At 40.8% G+C, this 6,000-nt stretch overlaps 1 protein-coding gene across 1 annotated transcript in view; it reads left to right on the top strand.

The window, feature by feature from the left end:
- Positions 1-604: 604 nt before the first annotated feature.
- ATG16L2 (autophagy related 16 like 2) overlaps positions 605-6,000 on the top strand; it is a 46,629-nt gene continuing 41,233 nt past the window's right edge. Inside the window, exon 1 of the mRNA XM_051987190.1 lies at positions 605-1,006. The gene's annotated coding sequence lies outside the window, so the exon portion shown is untranslated. The remainder of the gene's footprint in view (positions 1,007-6,000) is intronic.

Genomic DNA, 6,000 nt, shown 5'->3' with positions numbered 1-6,000 from the left:
CCACTCCAGGAACCCAACAATCCCTAAATCTTCACTATCCTCGAAATGATAAATAACCATTCTCCTCAGATCTCTCCAAGCACTTTGTAACTCGCTGATGCATTTAGGGATGTGAGAAATCACCCAGGATAAGTCGTATTAAGGATGTCACCTGCCATGTTTGACTAGATAAATTAAGGGGCCAGACATAAATCTACAACCCTGGGGCCCAAGCATAGGCGGACAACGGAAAATCGATGCGCTCCAGTGGCACACACAGAATATGAAGAAAACACGAGGGAGGGGGCACATTGGGTGATTGCCCTGTGTCACATTTATAGGGAGACAGGGAGGAGAGTCCTCCAGGAGGATGTACAGAGGAGCTGTGACCCGGAAGGAATACCAGTCTCTCTAATTCCTATTCCTCTACCAGATTGGGAGTTCCCTAAAAGTGGGCATCTTGATTTTTTTTTTTTTGCTGAGGCAGTTGGGGTTAAGTGGCTTGCCCAGAGTCACACAGCCAGGCGGTGTTAAGTGTCTGAGGTCACATTGGAACTCAGATCCTCCTGACTTCCGGGCTGGTGCGACTTCCGGGCTGGTGCTCCTTCCGCTGCACCACCTAGCTGCCCCCGGCATCTTGTCTTTACTACACTATGCACCTCAAATAGCCTGAGTATTTACTTATCATCCCAACGCTAAGGCAGATCCTGTGACTCCCTGCGCAGAGAGTCTCCCACCTAGATTAGAAATTCTCTGAGGGCAGGAATTGAGTTTCTCCTCCAACACTGACCCGACACTGGTTTCTCGATTGCTTGCCAGCAGAGAAACGGGCCAAGATTCCCCGAGGTCCTAAACAGTGTTATGATCCCTGAAAAGCCCCCTAGTGCAACCCCCTACAATACAAATCGGCACTCTTTCCCAGGGAAAAACACCACAGGTCTCCCGGCTCACGCCCCACGAAGGAGCAGCAGGGTCGGGGGTCTACGATTCCTAATTCCAGGTTAAACTGCTGTGTGACCTCGCGTAGGTGAGTTCTTATCTCTGTGCCAGTTAATTTCTCTCTAAGACAAGGATAATAAATTCGTGAGTCTTTCTTTCCTGGGAGTGGCCAGATAAGGGATGTGGTAGACTCGCTAGGAAAGTGTCAAGGATAAAGAATTACAGTGCTATTAAAATAATCTCCATTAATAACGGGCGCTTGCTCCTGCGCATGCGTCGTTGTCAGGGTTTCCCGACCGCGACTAAGAGCCTCACTAGGTTACTGTCCACCACCAGTCCTCGAGTTACTACTGCGCCTGCGCCTCCTGCCGGCCACCCTGAGTCACACTGCGCCCGCGCCCCCTGCCGGCCACTTCTAGTCAATGTTAGTGTGAATGGCGGGAATGCACGTTGCGATATCAAGCCCTGATATCTCTCTCTTTTCTACGTGGCTCGGCGCCGAGGTGATTCCGGGTCCCGCCATAGAAACTGGAGCCATGGCATCATAATGTCGTTTATCCTAGCACCCAGAACTATGATCTGGGAGGCAGTAGACCAGGCCGCAGCAGCGCCCCATCTTCAGGCTGACCAGTTACCAAGGCCTTTTGGGAGTCGTAGTCCAGTGAACCTTCTCCGCAATCTAAGAGGGTGCAGCAACTACAATTCCCGACAGGCTCAGCCCCAGGATGGCTGTACCTGAGCCTTCTGGGAATTCGAGTTCAACATCTCTAGTTCGAAAAAGGATTGTCTAATACGGCAGTATTTCTGTTGGACCGGACCGAAGATTTAGTTGGTGGAGAGAACTCCCGACTAGAAATTGCCTGGGCTTATTCACATTGGCACCTGCTTTGCAACGTATAGCTTATAAAACTCTTGAGTAAAGACTTAAGTTAGGTACACTTTAAGGCTCTTGCGGTAGTCATGACGTGATAGGACGTGATATTGACAGGTCATGACAGCCTGACCTAGTCTGAGTGAGTAGCGAGTGGAAGACGACACAAGGTGGACAGTCTCAGGACGTTAAGAAAAGAGGATTTGTGGGGAAAGGTGGTTTTCTCTGAAACATGTTGAATCTGATGTATCTAGATGATGATGTGTCTAGAATCATAGACAGTTCTAGATTTCCAAAAGGTAGCGATGTGAGACAGTTGCTCAGGAGAGACTAGGGCTAGAGGCATAGGTCTAGGAATCATTTGCTTAGGTGACAGACTCATGAAAGCTGATTAAATTAGCAAGTTATGGTATACAGAAAAAAAGGAGAGCCCAGGGTAATGGACACTTAAAATTAGTGGGTATGACATGGATGAAGATCCAGACAGATAAGCGAAACAGGAAAGAGCACTGTCACAAAAACTTGGAGATGATCAACTTTGTCAAAGATTGTAGTTACTAAATGGGAACAAAAAGGAGTATACATATTTGAAAGCTAGGTAAACTTGATCACGTTGTAGGGCAAATTTGAGAAAGGAGATAATATGCATTATGCTTGGCAAACTTTAAAGCGCTACATAAATGATAGCTGTTATTTTCACAAATGCTGAAAAGCAGAAATATTAAATGCATTTTACTGAGCACAACACATTATAAATTACATTAAATAAAAGGTCTTTAATGTTAAAAATTAATTGGAGAATAAATTTAATCCTAAAGGTTCAAAGAACAGATCACAGAAACAATAGACATCAGAGTTGATAGCAAGGGCAGCTAAGTAAAGAACTGAAAAGAAAGTAGGCCTGGAGATATGAAGATTCATTTTTATGAGTTCAAATCTGGCCTCAGATACTCTGCAACCCTGGGCAAGTTAACTCGACCCTGTTTACCTCAGTTTTCTCATCTGTAAAATGAACTGGAGAAAATGACAAAGCATTCTAGTATCTATGCCAAGAAATCCTTCATGGGGTCATGAAGAGTTGGATACAACTGGAAATGACTGAACTAAATATATATATATGTATTACATATATATACTACATATATGAACTACATATATATGCATATAAATATGTAGTTCAGTCATATATACATATTGTGATGTATAAAAAGTTTAAGACATCGTTTCTGTGTAATTTTTATTTATTTATTTTTTGTGTAATTTTTAAATAATTATAGTGGATACTTAATAAAAGGGGGCCATTAGGGTTTTCAAATTCCAAAGATCCCTCATGGAAACCATTCAATGCTTATATTCCCTTAGAAGAGTGGGTTTTCCTAAGGATGATAATCAACTCTGATTAACAATGAGAAGAATGAATTATAAGAAGAGCATAGACTTGTTCTAATGAAGGGCAGAGGGATGTGATTCTGACCACTCAGACCTATTTCTGGTCAGTCTCCATGGTGAAGCCAACCCCCTTTTGCCAATATCTGCTTGATACTTCATGGGATATTAATAAGAATGGTCAAAGTTATCTCATTACATTATTCAGGGGCTTTTTTATGATTTTAATATGTCTAAGGGAGATACCTTTTTGGAAGAGAGCCTGTAAAGAATTAAATATTTTCTCTATATTCAACAAATAATAAATTAATGGGATCTTGTATTCTCTCTATCTTTAGTTTTGTAATTGTACCTTTGTGGCCTACTACTACTGATAACTATATTTTATATGTGCTGGGTACTAAGCACTTTACACTTATTATCTCATTTTATCTTTACTCAACCCTGGAAAGTAGATGCTATTGTATCACCACTTTACAGATAAGGAATCTCAAACAAGTTTGGTGACTTGCCCATCATCACAAAACTAGTAAGTTTTTGAGGTCAACTTTTTTTTTTTACACCAAAAAGAACAGAACCATTTTTATTAGGATTACTGTCAGTATAAATTAGAGAGGAAGGTTCCCAGTCTATCAGGTGGACTTCTTGTGATAAACTGATGGAAAAACATAGGTAACAGCTGCAGAGGATAGCCAGGTACAGATGGGCTGTTTTCTGTATCACTGGAGAGAACTTTCAAATTTAGGAAAACACAGATTTGAGTACAGAATGTATATATTGATTTGCTGCCAGTCTATCAGGTGGACTTCTTGTGATAAACTGATGGAAAAACATAGGTAACAGCTGCAGAGGATAGCCAGGTACAGATGGGCTGTTTTCTGTATCACTGGAGAGAACTTTCAAATTTAGGAAAACACAGATTTGAGTACAGAATGTATATATTGATTTGCTGCAGAAAAGTCTTTGATTTCATGTAGGAATTGTTGTCATCTGAGTTCTTGAGGATCCGATGAAGCATCATTGTGTGCTGAACCAAGAGTTATACTGCTCTGCTTCCCTTCCCCTTCACAACTTGGTCAAGAAATACAGAAGCTCTTCCAGTTGGGTCCAAGTATGGTTTCTACTATTCAGTATTTCAGAGCAATATAATAGATTTGCTTCAGGTTGCAAAAACTTTCCAATATCTGTAGAATTATGTAGAATCTGTAGAATTAAATCTATAATTCTCTTCTCCTTCCCTCTCCTTCCAACATGCAAACTAATTACCTTCTAGCTCATATGATATTCTTTCTAAGGTTGAGCTATGATTTACTCAAAAACTTTTAGTGGCTCTTTATTGCTTATAGGATGTAGATGGGATGAATTGATGCCTCTAAAATTTGGGTTCAACTTGCCCTTCTGGATTATTTTAAACAACAACTCTTTTTTTTCCCCAAAATAATAGCTAGAAAGCTAGCTGACCTCTTATTTTTTTGTTCCAGCATCCACATCTGGGTCCTTGAACAAGCTGTCTCCTAAGCCTGAAGTACAATCCCTCATCATTTCTACTTCTTAGAATGCTAATTACCCTTCCTATCTCACTTCAAATTCCATTTTTCCATGAAACTTTTTCATCTTTTAAAAAAATTTTCTTTCTGTTTATCTCTATCTCCCCTCTTTTCGTTCCCTTGCCTTCTTTTCCTTTTCCTTCTTCCCTTCAATTTCCTTTCTTTCCTTTTCCTTCTCTTCCTTTTCTTTGCTTCCTTTCCATTTTTCCTTTTCTTTTCCTTTCTTTCCCTTCTCTTTCCTTTCCTTTCCTTTCCTTTCCTTCCCTTTCCTTCCTTTCTTCACTTTCCTTCTTCTTTTCCTATTCCTCTCCTTCCCTTTTTTCTCTTCTCTTTATTCCCCTTTGCTTTCTCTTCCCTTGCTTTCCCTTTCTTCCCTTCTCCTTCCTCCCTCTGTTTCTGTGTCTATGTTTTTCTGTTTCTGTCTCTCTCCCTTCATTTCTCTCTTTTTCATTATTGGTTTCTGTCACCTACTGTCTCTCTCTCTCTCTCTGTGTCTCTGTCTCTCTCTTTCTCTCTCCCTTATTTGTGTCCTTCCTTTCTTTGAGGTCAACTTTGAACTCAGTACTTCTTGAACCAAATCCCAGGAATCTATCTATTGGACCACTTAGATGACTCTGCTCTGGAATATCATTTATCAAAAACCTGTATATTCCTTTCTCTTGGAATTCCTCTGCACAACATATCTGACAAAATTATTTTAATTTTTATTTGGAAACATCCAGTGAGAAGTAATCCACTACTCCCCAATTAAGTATATATTAAGCTGTTACTATGTGCTAAGCATTGTAATAGGTGCTGAAGATACGTTGCAAGGCAAAAAATGCAATGCATGAAGAAAACATGTATACAAATTATGCCCATTTAAGACATATACAGGATAAATGGGTGGCAACCTCAGAGAAGTATAGGGTAAGAGGTTTCTTTTTTTTGTGGGGGGAGAGCAGGGAAGGTCTGTTGAAGTCCTGAAGAAAATTTAGGAAGCCAGTAAAAAGCCTGAGTCAAGAGTTGGGCTGTTACATTCAAGGAACAAGAAGACCAATGTCATTTGATTGTATGACATAGGAGACACTGGCATAGGACTGCCTTGCATGAGGTGCTCTCATCAGAGAAGTGTTGTGCTCTATGAGCAAAGCAGAAGTGAATTCAGCCCAAAAGAAACACAATATGTGCAAAATTAGAGAAGTCACCCCAAATGTTCATAGGGGCTAATGTCCAATCTGTAGTAGAGCACTCCAAGCTCATATTGGTCTGATCAGTCATAGTGAGACACATTGTAAC

The sequence above is a fragment of the Antechinus flavipes genome, chromosome 3, assembly GCF_016432865.1.
Source record: "Antechinus flavipes isolate AdamAnt ecotype Samford, QLD, Australia chromosome 3, AdamAnt_v2, whole genome shotgun sequence".
NCBI lineage: Eukaryota > Metazoa > Chordata > Mammalia > Dasyuromorphia > Dasyuridae > Antechinus > Antechinus flavipes.
The sequence above is the reverse complement of the archived record's forward strand: the minus strand, read 5'-3'. Positions and strand labels throughout refer to the sequence as shown.